Source organism: Leptodactylus fuscus, unplaced genomic scaffold (assembly GCF_031893055.1).
Source record: "Leptodactylus fuscus isolate aLepFus1 unplaced genomic scaffold, aLepFus1.hap2 HAP2_SCAFFOLD_205, whole genome shotgun sequence".
Taxonomy (NCBI): Eukaryota; Metazoa; Chordata; class Amphibia; order Anura; family Leptodactylidae; genus Leptodactylus; species Leptodactylus fuscus.
Genome location: NW_027440228.1, coordinates 102,574 through 122,939, shown reverse-complemented (window position 1 = coordinate 122,939; position 20,366 = coordinate 102,574). Strand labels below are relative to the sequence as shown.

At 50.3% G+C, this 20,366-nt stretch overlaps 1 long non-coding RNA gene across 1 annotated transcript; it reads right to left on the bottom strand.

The window, feature by feature from the left end:
• Positions 1 to 290: 290 nt before the first annotated feature.
• On the bottom strand, positions 291 to 1,321 carry LOC142187363 (uncharacterized). The gene is made up of 3 exons (XR_012712578.1): positions 1,295 to 1,321; positions 966 to 997; positions 291 to 353 (listed from the first exon to the last, which is right to left on the bottom strand). It is a non-coding gene; the product is annotated as an uncharacterized LOC142187363 (long non-coding RNA).
• Positions 1,322 to 20,366: the final 19,045 nt, after the last annotated feature.

Genomic DNA, 20,366 nt, shown 5'->3' with positions numbered 1-20,366 from the left:
TATATCTCTGACCTCATCCTCACCTGTCCCCTCCATATATCTCTGACCTCATCCACACCTGTCCTCTCCATATATCTCTGACCTCATTCTCACCTGGCCCCTCCATATATCTCTGACCTCATCCTCACCTGTCCTCTCCATATATCTCTGACCTCATCCCCACCTGTCTCCTCCATATATCTCTGACCTCATCCTCACCTGTCCCCTCCATATATCTCTGACCTCATCCACACCTGTCCTCTCCATATATCTCTGACCTCACCTGTCCCCTCCATATATCTCTAACTTTATCCTCACCTGTCCCCTCCATATATCTCTGACCTCCTCACCTGTCCTCTCCATATATCTCTGACCTCATCCTCACCTGTCCTCTCCATATATCTCTGACCTCACCTGTCCCCTCCATATATCTCTGACCTCATCCTCACCTGTCCTCTCCATATATCTCTGACCTCATCCCCACCTGTCTCCTCCATATATCTCTGACCTCATCCTCACCTGTCCCCTCCATATATCTCTGACCTCATCCACACCTGTCCCCCCCATATATCTCTGACCTCATCCTCACCTGTCCCCTCCATATATCTCTGACCTCATCCACACCTGTCCCCCCCATATATCTCTGACCTCATCCTCACCTGTCCTCTTCATATATCTCTGACCTCATCCACACCTGTCCTCTCCATATATCTCTGACCTCACCTGTCCCCTCCATATATCTCTGACCTCATCCTCACCTGTCCTCTCCATATATCTCTGACCTCATCCCCACCTGTCTCCTCCATATATCTCTAACCTCATCCTCACCTGTCCCCTCCATATATCTCTGACCTCATCCTCACCTGTCCCCTCCATATATCTCTGACCTCATCCACACCTGTCCTCTCCATATATCTCTGACCTCACCTGTCCCCTCCATATATCTCTAACCTTATCCTCACCTGTCCCCTCCATATATCTCTGACCTCCTCACCTGTCCTCTCCATATATCTCTGACCTCATCCTCACCTGTCCTCTCCATATATCTCTGACCTCACCTGTCCCCTCCATATATCTCTGACCTCATCCTCACCTGTCTCCTCCATATATCTCTGACCTCACCTGTCCCCTCCATATATCTCTGACCTCATCCTCACCTGTCCCCTCCATATATCTCTAACCTTATCCTCACCTGTCCCCTCCATATATCTCTGACCTCATCCTCACCTGTCCTCTCCATATATCTCTGACCTCACCTGTCCCCTCCATATATCTCTAACCTTATCCTCACCTGTCCCCTCCATATATCTCTGACCTCCTCACCTGTCCTCTCCATATATCTCTGACCTCATCCTCACCTGTCCTCTCCATATATCTCTGACCTCATCCCCACCTGTCTCCTCCATATATCTCTGACCTCATCCTCACCTGTCCCCTCCATATATCTCTGACCTCATCCACACCTGTCCCCCCCATATATCTCTGACCTCATCCTCACCTGTCCCCTCCATATATCTCTGACCTCATCCACACCTGTCCCCCCCATATATCTCTGACCTCATCCTCACCTGTCCTCTTCATATATCTCTGACCTCATCCACACCTGTCCTCTCCATATATCTCTGACCTCACCTGTCCCCTCCATATATCTCTGACCTCATCCTCACCTGTCCTCTCCATATATCTCTGACCTCATCCCCACCTGTCTCCTCCATATATCTCTAACCTCATCCTCACCTGTCCCCTCCATATATCTCTGACCTCATCCTCACCTGTCCCCTCTATATATCTCTGACCTCATCCACACCTGTCCTCTCCATATATCTCTGACCTCACCTGTCCCCTCCATATATCTCTAACCTTATCCTCACCTGTCCCCTCCATATATCTCTGACCTCATCCTCACCTGTCTCCTCCATATATCTCTGATCTCATCCCCACCTGTCCCCTCCATATATCTCTGACCTCACCTGTCCTCTCCATATATCTCTGACCTCACCTGTCCCCTCCATATATCTCTAACCTTATCCTCACCTGTCCCCTCCATATATCTCTGACCTCCTCACTTGTCCTCTCCATATATCTCTGACCTCATCCTCACCTGTCCTCTCCATATATCTCTGACCTCACCTGTCTCCTCCATATATCTCTGACCTCACCTGTCCCCTCCATATATCTCTGACCTCATCCTCACCTGTCCCCTCCATATATCTCTAACCTTATCCTCACCTGTCCCCTCCATATATCTCTGACCTCATCCTCACCTGTCCTCTCCATATATCTCTGACCTCACCTGTCCCCTCCATATATCTCTAACCTTATCCTCACCTGTCCCCTCCATATATCTCTGACCTCCTCACCTGTCCTCTCCATACATCTCTGACCTCATCCTCACCTGTCCTCTCCATATATCTCTGACCTCACCTGTCCCCTCCATATATCTCTGACCTCATCCTCACCTGTCCCCTCCATATATCTCTGACCTCATCCTCACCTGTCTCCTCCATATAACTCTGACCTCACCTGTCCCCTCCATATATCTCTGACCTCATCCTCACCTGTCCCCTCCATATATCTCTGACCTCATCCTCACCTGTCCCCTCCATATATCTCTAACCTTATCCTCACCTGTCCCCTCCATATATCTCTGACCTCATCCTCACCTGTCCCCTCCATATATCTCTGACCTCACCTGTCCCCTCCATATATCTCTGACCTCATCCCCACCTGTCCCCTCCATATATCTCTAACCTCACCTGTCCCCTCCATATATCTCTGACCTCACCTGTCCCCTCCATATATCTCTGACCTCATCCACACCTGTCCTCTCCATATATCTCTGACCTCATCCTCACCTGTCCCCTCCATATATCTCCGACCTCACCTGTCCCCTCCATATATCTCTGACCTCATCCTCACCTGTCCCCTCCATATATCTCTGACCTCACCCTCACCTGTCCCCTCCATATATCTCTGACCTCATCCTCACCTGTCTCCTCCATATAACTCTGACCTCACCTGTCCCCTCCATATATCTCTGACCTCATCCTCACCTGTCCCCTCCATATATCTCTGACCTCATCCTCACCTGTCCCCTCCATATATCTCTAACCTTATCCTCACCTGTCCCCTCCATATATCTCTGACCTCATCCTCACCTGTCCCCTCCATATATCTCTGACCTCACCTGTCCCCTCCATATATCTCTGACCTCATCCCCACCTGTCCCCTCCATATATCTCTAACCTCACCTGTCCCCTCCATATATCTCTGACCTCACCTGTCCCCTCCATATATCTCTGACCTCATCCACACCTGTCCTCTCCATATATCTCTGACCTCATCCTCACCTGTCCCCTCCATATATCTCCGACCTCACCTGTCCCCTCCATATATCTCTGACCTCACCCTCACCTGTCCCCTCCATATATCTCTGACCTCATCTCCCGCTACCTGCCCACACGTAACCTCAGATCCTCCAATGACCTCCTTCTCCGCTCTGCCCTCATCCGCTCCTCACACAACCGTCTCCAAGACTTCTCCCGTGCTTCCCCCATACTCTGGAACTCCTTACCACGACACATAAGACTGACCCCCACAATCACAGGATTCAAGAAGGCCCTGAAGACTCCCCTATTCAGGAAGGGCTACAACCTCCAATAACACTATCACCGCACCCCCATCTGTACAGTCTCCCCCTCTCCTTCTGTCTCTACCCCCTTCCCTCATAGATTGTAAGCCCTCGCGGGCAGGGCCCTCTACCCCACTGTGCCAGTCAGTCATTGTTAGTGTGATATGTACCTGTATATTCTGTGTATTGTATGTAACCCCCAAATGTAAAGCACCATGGGATTGATATAATAATGTACAGAGCACTATGGGATCACATGGGATATACAGGTAGTATTTGTAATATACACTCACCGGCCACTTTATTAGGTACACCTGTCCAACTGCTCGTTAACACTTAATTTCTAATCAGCCAATCACATGGCGGCAACTCAGTGCATTTCGGCATGTAGACATGGTCAAGACAATCTCCTGCAGTTCAAACCGAGCATCAGTATGGGGGGGAAGAAAGGTGATGTGAGTGCCTTTGAACGTGGCATGGTTGTTGGTGCCAGAAGGGCTGGTCTGAGGATTTCAGAAACTGCTGATCTACTGGGATTTTCACGCACAACCATCTCTAGGGTTTACAGAGAATGGTCCGAAAAAGAAAAAACATCCAGTGAGCGGCAGTTCTGTGGGGGGCGGAAATGCGTTGTTGATGCCAGAGGTCAGAGGAGAATGGCCAGACTGGTTCCAGCTGATAGAAAGGCAACAGTGACTCAAATAGCCACCCGTTACACCAAGGTAGCCAGAAGAGCATCTCTGAACGCCGCACAGTACGTCCAACTTTGAGGCTACAGATGGGCTACAGCAGCAGAAGACCACACCGGGGGCCACTCCTTTCAGCTAAGAACAGGAAACTGAGGCTACAATTTGCACAAGCTCATCGAAATTGGACAATTGAAGATTGGAAAAACGTTGCCTGGTCTGATGAGTCTTGATTTCTGCTGCGACATTCGGATGGTAGGGTCAGAATTTGGTGTCAACAACATGAAAGCATGGATCCATCCTGCCTTGTATTGGTAACGGTTCAGGCTGGTGGTGGTGGTGTCATGGTGTGGGGAATATTTTCTTGGCACTCTTTGGGCCCCCCCCTTGGTACCAATTGAGCATCGTTGCAACGCCAAAGCCTACCTGAGTATTGTTGCTGACCATGTCCATCCCTTTATGAGCACAATGTACCCAACATCTGATGGCTACTTTCAGCAGGATAATGCAATGCCATGTCATAAAGCTGGAATCATCTCAGACTGGTTTCTTGAACATGACAATGAGTTCACTGTACTCCAATGGCCTCCACAGTCACCAGATCTCAATCCAATAGAGGAGCATCTTTGGGATGTGGTGGAACGGGAGATTCGCATCATGGCTGTGCAGCCGACAAATCTGCGACTGCAACTGTGTGATGCCGCCATCATGTCAATATGGAGCAAAATCTCTGAGGAATGCTTCCAGCACCTTGTTGTATCTATGCCACGAAGAATTGAGGCAGTTCTGAAGGCAAAAGGGGGTCCAACCCGTTACTAGCATGGTGGACCTAATAAAGTGGCCGGTGAGTGTATACAGACAGTGGGGTGATATATACAGGTAGTATGTGTGGTATATACAGACAGTGGGGTGATATATACAGGTAGTATGTGTGATATATACAGACAGTGGGGTGATATATACAGGTAGTATGTGATATATACAGACAGTGGGGTGATATATACAGGTAGTATGTGTGGTATGTACAGACAGTGGGGTGATATATACAGGTAGTATGTGATATATACAGACAGTGGGGTGATATATACAGGTAGTATGTGTGGTATGTACAGACAGTGGGGTGATATATACAGGTAGTATGTGTGGTATGTACAGACAGTGGGGTGATATATACAGGTAGTATGTGTGGTATATACAGACAGTGGGGTGATATATACAGGTAGTATGTGTGGTATATACAGACAGTGGGGTGATATATACAGGTAGTATGTGTGGTATGTACAGACAGTGGGGTGATATATACAGGTAGTATGTGTGGTATATACAGACAGTGGGGTGATATATACAGGTAGTATGTGTGGTATATACAGACAGTGGGGTGATATATACAGGTAGTATGTGTGATATATACAGACAGTGGGGTGATATATACAGGTAGTATGTGTGGTATATACAGACAGTGGGGTGATATATACAGGTAGTATGTGTGATATATACAGACAGTGGGGTGATATATACAGGTAGTATGTGTGGTATATACAGACAGTGGGGTGATATATACAGGTAGTATGTGTGGTATATACAGACAGTGGGGTGATATATACAGGTAGTATATGTGATATATACAGACAGTGGGGTGATATATACAGGTAGTATATGTGATATATACAGACAGTGGGGTGATATATACAGGTAGTATGTGTGGTATATACAGACAGTGGGGTGATATATACAGGTAGTATGTGTGGTATGTACAGACAGTGGGGTGATATATACAGGTAGTATATGTGATATATACAGACAGTGGGGTGATATATACAGTGTAGTATGTGTGGTATATACAGACAGTGGGGTGATATATACAGGTAGTATGTGTGATATATACAGACAGTGGGGTGATATATACAGGTAGTATGTGTGGTATATACAGACAGTGGGGTGATATATACAGGTAGTATGTGATATATACAGACAGTGGGGTGATATATACAGGTAGTATGTGTGATATATACAGACAATGGGGTGATATATACAGGTAGTATGTGTGATATATACAGACAGTGGGGTGATATATACAGGTAGTATGTGTGGTATGTACAGACAGTGGGGTGATATATACAGGTAGTATATGTGATATATACAGACAGTGGGGTGATATATACAGTGTAGTATGTGTGGTATATACAGACAGTGGGGTGATATATACAGGTAGTATGTGTGATATATACAGACAATGGGGTGATATATACAGGTAGTATGTGTGGTATATACAGACAGTGGGGTGATATATACAGGTAGTATGTGTGATATATACAGACAGTGGGGTGATATATACAGGTAGTATGTGTGGTATATACAGACAGTGGGGTGATATATACAGGTAGTATGTGTGGTATATACAGACAGTGGGGTGATATATACAGGTAGTATGTGTGGTATATACAGACAATGGGGTGATATATACAGGTAGCATGTGTGGTATATACAGACAGTGGGGTGATATATACAGGTAGTATGTGTGGTATATACAGACAGTGGGGTGATATATACAGGTAGTATGTGTGGTATATACAGACAGTGGGGTGATATATACAGGTAGTATATGTGATATATACAGACAGTGGGGTGATATATACAGGTAGTATGTGATATATACAGACAGTGGGGTGATATATACAGGTAGTATATGTGATATATACAGACAGTGGGGTGATATATACAGTGTAGTATGTGTGGTATATACAGACAGTGGGGTGATATATACAGGTAGTATGTGATATATACAGACAGTGGGGTGATATATACAGGTAGTATATGTGATATATACAGACAGTGGGGTGATATATACAGTGTAGTATGTGTGGTATATACAGACAGTGGGGTGATATATACAGGTAGTATGTGATATATACAGACAGTGGGGTGATATATACAGGTAGTATATGTGATATATACAGACAGTGGGGTGATATATACAGTGTAGTATGTGTGGTATATACAGACAGTGGGGTGATATATACAGGTAGTATGTGTGATATATACAGACAGTGGGGTGATATATACAGGTAGTATGTGATATATACAGACAGTGGGGTGATATATACAGGTAGTATATGTGATATATACAGACAGTGGGGTGATATATACAGTGTAGTATGTGTGGTATATACAGACAGTGGGGTGATATATACAGTGTAGGGGCCATCTGTCAGTCGGGATCTCCTTGGGTGGACCTGTCTCAGACAACACATAAAAGAGCTCCTTGGCAATGCGGAAGTCTCCGGGGTGCGGCCTCAGGGTATCCTGTAGTATAATCTCACACCACTAGTATATACTGATGCCCCCCAGCAGACTTTACTACAGGACCTACCAGGTCCATGGCCACTCTATCATAGGGACCTCTATAATGGGTCGGGGTACCAGAGGCCTCCTGTGACCCCGGGGCAGGTAGCTGACACTCGGGGTAGGAGTTACAATACTCTCGCACACGTCTATCTACACCCGGCCCATAGAAACGCTGTAGATTTCGCTCTTTGGTCTTCTTGTACCCCAGGTGTCCTCCTAACACAGGCTCATGTACCACATCTAACACCCCCTCTGATAGGGCCGGGGCACCACCAATGGCTCCACATCTCTCCCCGTATTTGGTTCCCCCTATACAGCAGGTCCTGGCTCCTGGACATATAGGGGAGCCCCTTATCACCCCCTGGATATTGGGGGTCACCATTTACCACTTGTACGTTTCCTCTGACATCACCCAGATTAGGATCTCTCCTGGGCAGTCCCACCATTGTCCCGGGACACCTCGAGCTCCGGCATCTCGGGAACTCCCTCCTGACCTTCAGCATCACCAGCTACCACAGACAGGGGGATCATTACCATCTGGGGTCCCCCCTACAGCTGGGGTTTCCCTGTCAGGATCACAAGGTTCAGGGGTCACCTTAGGCCAGACATTATTCACATCTTCAGCACATGGCGGCTTCTGCTTTCTCCAAAAATCTCAGAACAGAGGAAAATCCCTCCCGCTAATCCCCTATGGAACAGGGACTTAACCACGCCCACTCTGAGAGGCGGGGCCAGAGGTGGTTGTTATGCAGACCTCTGCTATAGGATACCCCCTAGTTACACCATGTGTACACAAGACCCCAATAGTGTGTCCACTGTACAGTGCAGGGTCGCCTAGGTCATGGTGCACCAGGGTTACCAGAGTCCAGGAGGGCCAGTCCCGCACGCCCTGCTATAGGCACAGTACACATTTGTGGTACAGACGCGGTTTCTGCTGAACAAGCATGGACACCGGCCTAGAACTGCTGCAGTCCATGGGCTCAGTCGTCAGGGGACAGGAGGCGGCAACGTGACCCAGTTCATGGCACCGCCAACATCTGAGAGGGTCGGGGCTCCATTCTGAGACCTTGGTTTATAGTTCACAGTCCCAGCTGCCTGTTCCCCTCTGAGTGTTCTCCGCTGCCTGTTCCCGGCTCCCTGTTCTCCCCTCTGAGTGTTCCCCGCTGCCTGTTCCCCTCTGAGTATTCCCCGCTGCCTGTTCTCCGCTGCCTGTTCCCCTCTGAGTGTTCTCCGCTGCCTGTTCTCTGCTGCATGTTCCCCTCTGAGTGTTCTCCGCTGCCTGTTCTCCTCTGAGTGTTCTCCGCTGCCTGTTCTCCTCTGAGTGTTCTCCGCTGCCTGTTCTCCTCTGAGTGTTCTCCGCTGCCTGTTCTCCTCTGAGTGTTCTCCGCTGCCTGTTCCCCTCTGAGTGTTCTCCGCTGCCTGTTCCCCTCTGAGTGTTCTCTGCTGCCTGTTCCCCTCTGAGTGTTCCCCGCTGCCTGTTCTCCGCTGCCTGTTCCCGGCTCCCTGTTCCCCTCTGAGTGTTCTCCGCTGCCTGTTCTCTGCTGCATGTTCCCCTCTGAGTGTTCTCCGCTGCCTGTTCTCCGCTGCATGTTCCCCTCTGAGTGTTCTCCGCTGCCTGTTCCCCTCTGAGTGTTCCCCGCTGCCTGTTCCCGGCTCCCTGTTCCCCGCTGCCTGTTCTCCTCTGAGTGTTCTCCGCTGCCTGTTCCCCTCTGAGTGTTCTCCGCTGCCTGTTCCCCCTCTGAGTGTTCTCTGCTGCCTGTTCCCCTCTGAGTGTTCTCCGCTGCCTGTTCTCCCTCTGAGTGTTCTCCGCTCCCTGTTCCCCCTCTGAGTGTTCTCCGCTCCCTGTTCCCCGCTGCCTGTTCCCCCTCTGAGTGTTCTCCGCTCCCTGTTCCCCCTCTGAGTGTTCTCCGCTGCCTGTTCCCCGCTGCCTGTTCCCCTTTGAGTGTTCTCCGCTGCCTGTTCTCCGCTGCCTGTTCCCCTCTGAGTGTTCTCCGCTGCCTGTTCTCCGCTGCCTGTTCCCCCTCTGAGTGTTCTCCGCTGCCTGTTCCCCCTCTGAGTGTTCTCCGCTGTCTGTTCTCCGCTGCCTGTTCCCCTCTGAGTGTTCTCCGCTGCCTGTTCCCCTCTGAGTGTTCTCCGCTGCCTGTTCCCCCTCTGAGTGTTCTCCGCTGTCTGTTCTCCGCTGCCTGTTCCCCTCTGAGTGTTCCCCGCTGCCTGTTCCCCTCTGAGTGTTCCCCGCTGCCTGTTCCCCTCTGAGTGTTCCCCGCTGCCTGTTCCCCCTCTGAGTGTTCTCCGCTGCCTGTTCCCCTCTGAGTGTTCTCCGCTGCCTGTTCCCCTCTGAGTGTTCCCCGCTGCCTGTTCCCCTCTGAGTGTTCCCCGCTGCCTGTTCCCCCTCTGAGTGTTCTCCGCTGCCTGTTCCCCTCTGAGTGTTCTCCGCTGCCTGTTCCCCTCTGAGTGTTCTCCGCTGCCTGTTCCCCTCTGAGTGTTCCCCGCTGCCTGTTCCCCCTCTGAGTGTTCTCCGCTGCCTGTTCCCCTCTGAGTGTTCTCCGCTGCCTGTTCCCCTCTGAGTGTTCTCCACTGCCTGTTCCCCTCTGAGTGTTCTCCGCTGCCTGTTCCCCCTCTGAGTGTTCTCCGCTGTCTGTTCTCCGCTGCCTGTTCCCCTCTGAGTGTTCCCCGCTGCCTGTTCCCCCTCTGAGTGTTCTCCGCTGCCTGTTCCCCTCTGAGTGTTCTCCGCTGCCTGTTCCCCTCTGAGTGTTCTCCACTGCCTGTTCCCCTCTGAGTGTTCTCCGCTGCCTGTTCCCCCTCTGAGTGTTCTCCGCTGTCTGTTCCCCGCTGCCTGTTCCCCCTCTGAGTGTTCCCCGCTGCCTGTTCCCCTCTGAGTGTTCCCCGCTGCCTGTTCCCCTCTGAGTGTTCCCCGCTGCCTGTTCCCCTCTGAGTGTTCTCCGCTGCCTGTTCCCCCTCTGAGTGTTCTCCGCTGCCTGTTCCCCTCTGAGTGTTCCCCGCTGCCTGTTCCCCTCTGAGTGTTCCCCGCTGCCTGTTCCCCTCTGAGTGTTCCCCGCTGCCTGTTCCCCCTCTGAGTGTTCTCCGCTGCCTGTTCCCCCTCTGAGTGTTCTCCGCTGCCTGTTCCCCTCTGAGTGTTCCCCGCTGCCTGTTCCCCCTCTGAGTGTTCTCCGCTGCCTGTTCCCCTCTGAGTGTTCCCCGCTGCCTGTTCCCCTCTGAGTGTTCCCCGCTGCCTGTTCCCCCTCTGAGTGTTCTCCGCTGCCTGTTCCCCTCTGAGTGTTCTCCGCTGTCTATTCTCCGCTGCCTGTTCCCCTCTGAGTGTTCCCCGCTGCCTGTTCCCCCTCTGAGTGTTCTCCGCTGCCTGTTCCCCTCTGAGTGTTCTCCGCTGCCTGTTCCCCTCTGAGTGTTCTCCGCTGCCTGTTCCCCTCTGAGTGTTCTCCGCTGCCTGTTCCCCCTCTGAGTGTTCTCCGCTGTCTGTTCTCCGCTGCCTGTTCCCCTCTGAGTGTTCTCCGCTGCCTGTTCCCCTCTGAGTGTTCCCCGCTGCCTGTTCCCCTCTGAGTGTTCCCCGCTGCCTGTTCCCCTCTGAGTGTTCCCCGCTGCCTGTTCCCCCTCTGAGTGTTCTCCGCTGCCTGTTCCCCTCTGAGTGTTCTCCGCTGCCTGTTCCCCTCTGAGTGTTCTCCGCTGCCTGTTCCCCTCTGAGTGTTCTCCGCTGTCTATTCTCCGCTGCCTGTTCCCCTCTGAGTGTTCTCCGCTGCCTATTCCCTTCTGAGTGTTCTCCGCTGCTTGTTCCCCTCTGAGTTTTCTCCGCTGCCTGTTCCCCTCTGAGTGTTCTCCGCTGCCTGTTCCCCCTCTGAGTGTTCTTCGCTGCCTGTTCCCCTCTGAGTGTTCTCCGCTGCCTGTTCCCTGCTGCCTGTTCTCCGCTGCCTGTTCCCCTCTGAGTGTTCTCCGCTGCCTGTTCCCCCTCTGAGTGTTCTCCGCTGCCTGTTCCCCCTCTGAGTGTTCTCCGCTGTCTGTTCTCCACTGCCTGTTCCCCTCTGAGTGTTCTCCGCTGTCTGTTCTCCGCTGCCTGTTCCCCTCTGAGTGTTCTCCGCTGCCTGTTCCCCTCTGAGTGTTCTCCACTGCCTTTTCCCCTCTGAGTGTTCCCTGCTGCCTGTTCCCCCTCTGAGTTTTCTCTGCTGCCTGTTCCCCCTCTGAGTGTTCTCCACTGCCTGTTCCCCTCTGAGTGTTCCCCGCTGCCTGATCCCCTCTGAGTGTTCCCCGCGGCCTGTTCCCCTCTGAGTGCTCTCCACTGCCTGTTCCCTCTGAGTGTTCTCCGCTGCCTGTTCTCCACTGCCTGTTCCCCCTCTGAGTGTTCTCTGCTGCCTGTTCCCCTCTGAGTGTTCTCCGCTGCCTGTTCCCCTTCTGAGTGTTGTCTGCTGCCTGTTCCCTGCTGCCTGTTCTCTGCTGCCTGTTCTCCCTCTGAGTGTTCTCCGCTGCCTGTTCCCCTCTGAGTGTTCCCCGCTGCCTGTTCTCCCTCTGAGTGTTCTCCGCTGCCTGTTCCCCTCTGAGTGTTCCCCGCTGCCTGTTGTCCGCTGCCTGTTCCCCTCTGAGTGTTCCCCGCTGCCTGTTCTCCCTCTGAGTGTTCTCTGCTGCCTGTTCCCCTCTGAGTGTTCTCCGCTGCCTGTTCCCCTTCTGAGTGTTGTCTGCTGCCTGTTCTCTGCTGCCTGTTCTCCCTCTGAGTGTTCTCCGCTGCCTGTTCCCCTCTGAGTGTTCCCCGCTGCCTGTTGTCCGCTGCCTGTTCCCCTCTGAGTGTTCTCTGCTGCCTGTTCCCCTCTGAGTGTTCCCCGCTGCCTGTTCCCCCTCTGAGTGTTCTCTGCTGCCTGTTCCCCTCTGAGTGTTCTCCGCTGCCTGTTCCCTCTGAGTGTTCTCCGCTGCCTGTTCTCCACTGCCTGTTCCCCCTCTGAGTGTTCTCTGCTGCCTGTTCCCCTCTGAGTGTTCTCCACTGCCTTTTTTTCCACTTCTGAGTGTTGTCTGCTGCCTGTTCCCTGCTGCCTGTTCTCTGCTGCCTGTTCTCCCTCTGAGTGTTCTCCGCTGCCTGTTCCCCTCTGAGTGTTCCCCGCTGCCTGTTCCCCCTCTGAGTGTTCTCTGCTGCCTGTTCCCCTCTGAGTGTTCTCCGCTGCCTGTTCCCTCTGAGTGTTCTCCGCTGCCTGTTCTCCACTGCCTGTTCCCCCTCTGAGTGTTCTCTGCTGCCTGTTCCCCTCTGAGTGTTCTCCGCTGCCTGTTCCCTGCTGCCTGTTCTCTGCTGCCTGTTCTCCCTCTGAGTGTTCTCCGCTGCCTGTTCCCCTCTGAGTGTTCTCCGCTGCCTGTTCCCCTCTGAGTGTTCCCCGCTGCCTGTTCCCCCTCTGAGTGTTCTCCGCTGCCTGTTCTCCCTCTGAGTGTTCTCCGCTGCCTGTTCCCCTCTGAGTGTTCCCCGCTGCCTGTTGTCCGCTGCCTGTTCCCCTCTGAGTGTTCTCTGCTGCCTGTTCCCCTCTGAGTGTTCTCTGCTGCCTGTTCCCCTCTGAGTGTTCTCCGCTGCCTGTTCCCCTTCTGAGTGTTGTCTGCTGCCTGTTCCCTGCTGCCTGTTCTCTGCTGCCTGTTCTCCCTCTGAGTGTTCTCCGCTGCCTGTTCCCCTCTGAGTGTTCCCCGCTGCCTGTTGTCCGCTGCCTGTTCCCCTCTGAGTGTTCTCTGCTGCCTGTTCCCCTCTGAGTGTTCCCCGCTGCCTGTTCCCCCTCTGAGTGTTCTCTGCTGCCTGTTCCCCTCTGAGTGTTCTCCGCTGCCTGTTCCCCTTCTGAGTGTTCCCCGCTGCCTGTTCCCCCTCTGAGTGTTCTCTGCTGCCTGTTCCCCCTCTGAGTGTTCTCCGCTGCCTGTTCCCCTCTGAGTGTTCTCCGCTGCCTGTTCCCCTCTGAGTGTTCCCCGCTGCCTGTTCCCCCTCTGAGTGTTCTCTGCTGCCTGTTCCCCCTCTGAGTGTTCTCTGCTGCCTGTTCCCCTCTGAGTGTTCTCCGCTGCCTGTTCCCCTTCTGAGTGTTCCCCGCTGCCTGTTCCCCCTCTGAGTGTTCTCTGCTGCCTGTTCCCCTCTGAGTGTTCCCCGCTGCCTGTTCTCCGCTGCCTGTTCCCCTCTGAGTGTTCTCCGCTGCCTGTTCCCCTCTGAGTGTTCCCCGCTGCCTGTTCTCCGCTGCCTGTTCCCCTCTGAGTGTTCTCCGCTGCCTGTTCCCCTCTGAGTGTTCCCCGCTGCCTGTTCCCCTCTGAGTGTTCCCCGCTGCCTGTTCCCCTCTGACTGTTCTCCCACCACAACCTTCCTCACCCCTACAGTAGTCAGTACAGACTTACCCGTCTTGGGGGTAACAGGTCTGGGAGACGTCTGCAGTGGCTCCTCGGGGGCTCGGTACCGTTCCACCAAACACACCAGCTGGTCAGTCGTTGTAGGTCCTGCTTGTCCCACCCAGCGCTGAACCTTAGGTGCAGGTGACCTGGTGTATTTGTCCAGTACCAGTCTCTCCACCATCTTTGCCGGAGTGGCCTCCTCAGGCTGAAGCCATTTCTTGACCAGATACAGCAGGTCATACATCTGGGATTGGCGTGGGAGACTCTCGGAGACAGTCCAGTGGTGCACTCTCCCTACATGTATGTGCATGATCACACCCAGACGTGGCAGGATCTCACCTCTCAGTCTGGAGTGGTCCTTAGCCTCCTGTTCACACAGGTCATCGTAGGCCTTCTGAGGTTCCCCAGTGAGGAAGGTGCCACAACATCGGCCCACTGATCCCTTGGCAACTTCTCTTGCTCGACAACTCACTCAATAAATGAAGCTACGCCTCCATGTTGTCTGTGGACGTTGTCTTTTGCAGGACACTCTGCACAGCAGCTCGGGCCGCGGTCTGTGGTCTGCAGCCCGAGCCGATCGCTGCTGTTAACCCTTTACACACTGCGGTCAAACCGCAGTGTGTAAATGGCGCTGGCGGCACGGGCACCGCCATGTTTCCCCGATCGCCGCCCTCCTGAACGTCACATGAGGGCGGTGATCGGTTGCTATTGAAGGCTTCCAGGCTTGTCTCTGCCCGAGGTCTATTACACGATGCCAGAGGCAGCCTCTAATAGAAGTGCTGCGATTCTGCTATTCACTGCAGTACTGTAGTATTGTAAGAGCGATCAGACTCCCTAGGTTTCAGGGTACCTAAGGGGTCTGATCATAAATGTAACAGAAGAAAAAAAAAAGTTTTTAAAAGTATTAAAAAAATAAAAAAAATATAAAAGTTCAAATCACCCCCCTTTCCCTAGATCAGCTATAAAAGTAATTAAAGAACATTAAACATAAACATATTAGGTCTCCCCGCGCTCCAAAATGCCCGAACTATTAGAATATTAAAACATTTATCCCGTACTGCAAACAGCGTAGCGGCAAAAAAAATTAAAAATAGCCAAATAGCGTTTTTTTCAGCACTTTGCCTCCTATAAAAAATTGAATAAAAAGTGATCAAACCATCAGATCTTTCCCCAAATGGTATCAATGGAAACGTCATCTTGTCCCGCATAAAAAAACACCACAACCAGCTCCATATATGGAAATATGAAAAAGTTACAGGTGTCAGAACATGATGACACAATTTTTTTTTTTCTATTTTGCAAAGTTTATCATTTTTTTTAAAAGTATCAAAACATTTCAAATACTCTATAAATTTGGTATCACCGCGTTCGTACTGACACGTAGAACACAGGTAACATGTCATTTGTACCAAACAGTGAACGCTGTAAAAATTAAACCCATAAGAAAATGGCGCAAATGCATTTTTTCTCCAATTGCACCTCCTTCTGAATTTTTTTCCAGCTTCCCAGTACATTGCACAGCATATTGAATGGTGCCATTACAAAGTACAATTTGTCCCGCAAACAATAAGCCATCATGTGACTCTGTGAACTGAAAAATGAAAAAGTTATGGCTCTTGAAATGTGAGGAGGGTAAAACGAAAATGCGAAACCAAAAAATGGCCTGGTCCTTAAGGGGTTAAAGAATCGCCAAAATCACAGAAATGCGCCATCCCATTTTGTGCATGCAATTTAAATAGGACTTTACATAAAAATGTTATTTTCCATCCCCCCTATAATAATTTTAGCAATCTATACGTCATCTCTAGTAATAATCGTTATTACTATTATTTTAGTGTGTAACGGATATCACTAGAGACGTATTTTACTGTAGAAAGCTCCGGTATAGACAGGACAGGGATTGGGTGAAATGTAAACTTTATTTGCGACTATGTATATGTTGTGTAAGTGTTTGGTGCGACTTTTTTTTTGGCGCTGCGACCTGGACAATGGTAAACGTCTGGGTCACAGCGCCAATAAACGTCCTGGTTATGTTCAGGAGGTATAACATAAGAATACCCCACTAGTAAAGCTCAGGGGGGAATTACATTATACCTGTATGTGACAATCAGAGACAAATGTATAGTATACGCTCTGATTGGCAGGAGAAGGGTTAATAGGGACAATAGAGTCCCTGCCACCCCCCTCCTGCTGTCACATACAAGTTATGCAGAGAGTCAGATCGTTTCTCTGTCTCTCTCTCTCTGCTGGGCTGCTCATGTCCCTCTCCCTTTCCTGTTATAGATCCCAAATTGCTTGCTTAGACAGGGGGGGACACTTTGGAGCTCTATATCTTTGAACTGAATCAACATATCTTGATGCTTTCAATTGCATTTTAAAGAGGAGAATCTCATCTTTAAAATGATATCAAGAACTCGATGATTGGATGTACAGTTTTGGAGCGATTCAATGTTGAAACGCTGTCGGGAATTGAGATCTGCAGTTGGATCTCAATGCCAAATAGTGTTTTCAACAGTGAATCCCTCCAAAACCGTAAGTAAAATCATCAAGGCCCATGGTATCATTTTAAAGATGAGAGTCTCTTCTTTAAAATGCATTTTAAAGCATCAAGATATGTTGATGCAGTCCAGAGATATCGGCATTAGTAGGGAGGACGTACTAAGTACGTCCTCCGCTACTGAAGTGCCACCTTGGGAGCACGTATAGCTACGTGCCTGGCAATGAAAGGGTTAACTTGGGTTGCCCGCATCCTCCACCATATGTGGGATAGGTAGCTCGGTAGCAGCAGTGGTGCGGACCCATGACATGGACACAAAATGTGCAGCAAAAACTGATTTATTTAGAAAAAAGAAACACTCCCCCTTGAGGCTGGGTTCACACAGGGTTTTTTGGGTTGGATTTTGACATGGGAAGCCGCCTCAGAATCCAGATCAAAAACCGCTTCCCACAGCTAGTCGTGCCATTTCAACAGTCCGTTCTGGATTAGGCCCAAATGAATGAGCCTAGTCGGGAGGGAGTGTTGCACTGCGGAATCCGCGACAAGAAAGGGCGGGTTACTTCTTTTTCCCGTGAGCGGGAAGAAACTACTCGCGGAAAAAGGAAGTGAACGGCTCCCATTGAAGTCAAAGGAGGCGGTTTTTTAAGCCGGATTCTGAGGCGGATTCTGAGTCAAAATTCAGTTAAAAAAAAAACCTGTGAACCCAGAGCTTACCCCACCGTCCCCTCCGGCGTCCATGCCGGCCAGCGCGCTGCGCTTCTGATGTGACGTAAACAAGAAATGGGTTCAGATAGATAGATATATATATAGATATAGATTATATATATATATATATATATATATATATATATATATATATATATATATCTCTATCTATCTATCTATCTATCTATCTATCTCTATGTGTGTCGCCTCACTTCACCTCATTAGAGGTGCACCCCTGGGTGGAGCTGCAGATTGGCCCCTGTATGGCTCAGGCTGGGGCCCCAGTGAAGTGTCAGCCTTGGGGTCACCCCATATCCAGGGCCTGATGTGCAGACAGTGGGGTAAGGTGCCTACACTCTGATGTATCGAGGGCGCCCTGCCCAATAAGTGTCTATACTGGAGAGACACACCAGAAGACTGGTGAGCAATGGCCAGAAGACAGGGTACAGGGGGGTAGATCCGCGTCGCTCTTCGCCTCTCCTATCTCTATGTTTAGGGGCCATTACTGAGGTTGTCGAGCCACTGCCAGAGATGACTCACAGCAAATTAAGAGGTTGTCAGCAGCCCCGTCCCCGAGCGAGACCCAGACATTTGTAGTACAAGGTGCAGGGAGCGCGGCGGCGGCGTCTGCCAGGAACAAGTTAGTTCAAGTAAAGATCCAGGAGTGAACGTTTGCCTAGAAGAAATATTCTTGTCACGTAAAAATCCCGCTATTAATCAAAAATCACATTAGAGGCGGCGGAACGAATCCGCCCTGACTGCGGTGTAATAATAGTGCAGATAAGATCGCGGCAGTAATAGGACGCTGACTTGTCAGAGGAGCTGGCGAGCTGCAGGGAGTCTATTGACTGTGCTAATAGCCTCCATTATGTGGCCGCGCTGATTTATTCGCCGCCGCTCCGCCGCCATCACATGCCTTTAATTGAAAGTGACTGATTACCCCTCAAACCGCGGCCGCCATTTACTGCACATAAATGTTCATTTTCCGGCGCAGCCGCCTCGTGCAGCAGATTTATTTTACACGTCACTTTGCCTGATTTAGAGATTTATGAGACCCGTCTCAGACCAAGGGCGGAGCTTGTGGCAGGGTGCATGGGACGGCCCCCGGGGTCACTGATGGCCTCCAGCCAAGCGATCCGATCAGGCAAATCTACAAGAATCGATCAGAAGAGCAAGAGAGAAACGGTGCGGCAGCGACTGTAATAGTGACCAGGACACAGATACTATAGTGTACGGAATATCCTATTAATATTATAAATGTGAAATGTTTGTGGGTTTGTGACTTTGGATGTTTGGCGGTCAATCACGCAAAAACCGCTCCACCAATTTGGCTGCAATTTTCCACAAACATAGTCACTACACTCGATTGCGCAATAGGATACTTTTCGTCACAATAGCGCACATACGTTTTTCCCAGGACCCCCACAAATCCCAAACTCACATCACTATCTCTGCAATCTCACACACTTTGGACCATAGCAAGCCACAAAATTCATATTACCCTCTACAGCAGAGGTCAGCAACCCCTGGCACACGTGCAAAGAGTGGCACTCCAGCAGCACAGGACCTGCAAGAGTTAAATAAAGTCTCTGCTAGAGCTGAGGCATAAGGACACTCCCCTGTGAGAGGGGTGCAGGAAACCCAGGGGGTGGAGCTTAATCGCTCAGGTCTCTGCCTGCTATAGTGATGGCTCCTGCCATCTGCACCCTGCAAACGTTCCCCGAGGAGGAGAGGAAGCTGCTAGCAAAGTGACAGTAAGAAACACACAGCTCCCTTCCTTTAGTTCCTATTCTCATTAATGTCCGGCATTTGGGGTTATTAGTTTAGTGTTAGTAACTCCATGTGCCTCACATTAATAGGAATAACCCCCATCATGTCCCTCATATTAACCCCTGTGTGCCTCACATTAATAGGAATAACCCCCATCATGTCCCTCATATTAACCCCTGTGTGCCTCACATTAATAGGAATAACCCCATCATGTCCCTCATATTAACCCCTGTGTGCCTCACATTAATAGGAATAACCCCCATCATGTCCCTCATATTAACCCCTGTGTGCCTCACATTAATAGGAATAACCCCATCATGTCCCTCATATTAACCCCTGTGTGCCTCACATTAATAGGAATAACCCCATCATGTCCCTCATATTAACCCGTGTGCCTCACATTAATAGGAATAACCCCCATCATGTCCCTCATATTAACCCCTGTGTGCCTCACATTAATAGGAATAACCCCCATCATGTCCCTCATATTAACCCCTGTGTGCCTCACATTAATAGGAATAACCCCCATCATGTCCCTCATATTACCCCTGTGTGTCTCACATTAATAGGAATAACCCCATCATGTCCCTCATATTAACCCGTGTGCCTCACATTAATAGGAATAACCCCCATCATGTCCCTCATATTAACCCGTGTGCCTCACATTAATAGGAATAACCCCCATCATGTCCCTCATATTACCCCTGTGTGTCTCACATTAATAGGAATAACCCCCATCATGTCCCTCATATTAACCCCTGTGTGCCTCACATTAATAGCAATAACCCCCATCATGTCCCTCATATTAACCCCTGTGTGCCTCACATTAATAGCAATAACCCCCATCATGTCCCTCATATTAACCCCTGTGTGCCTCACATTAATAGGAATAACCCCCATCATGTCCCTCATATTAACCCCTGTGTGCCTCACATTAATAGGAATAACCCCATCATGTCCCTCATATTAACCCCTGTGTGCCTCACATTAATAGGAATAACCCCCATCATGTCCCTCATATTAACCCCTGTGTGCCTCACATTAATAGGAATAACCCCATCATGTCCCGTATATGTCATGTTAACCCCTGTGTGCCTCACATTAATAGCAATAACCCCCATCATGTCCCTCATATTAACCCCTGTGTGCCTCACATTAATAGCAATAACCCCCATCATGTCCCTCATATTACCCCTGTGTACCTCACATTAATAGGAATAAACCCCATCATGTCCCTCATATTAACCCCTGTGTGCCCCATATAAAGGTTACTAATATGTGAGACATATGGAGGGACTAATAAAAGACCTCAGTAATGAAGATACTTCATTATTACCTCCAAGTCTCTCACATATCAGTAACTAGAGATGAGCGAGTACTGTGGGGATCAGCCGATCCGAACAGCACGCTCCATAGA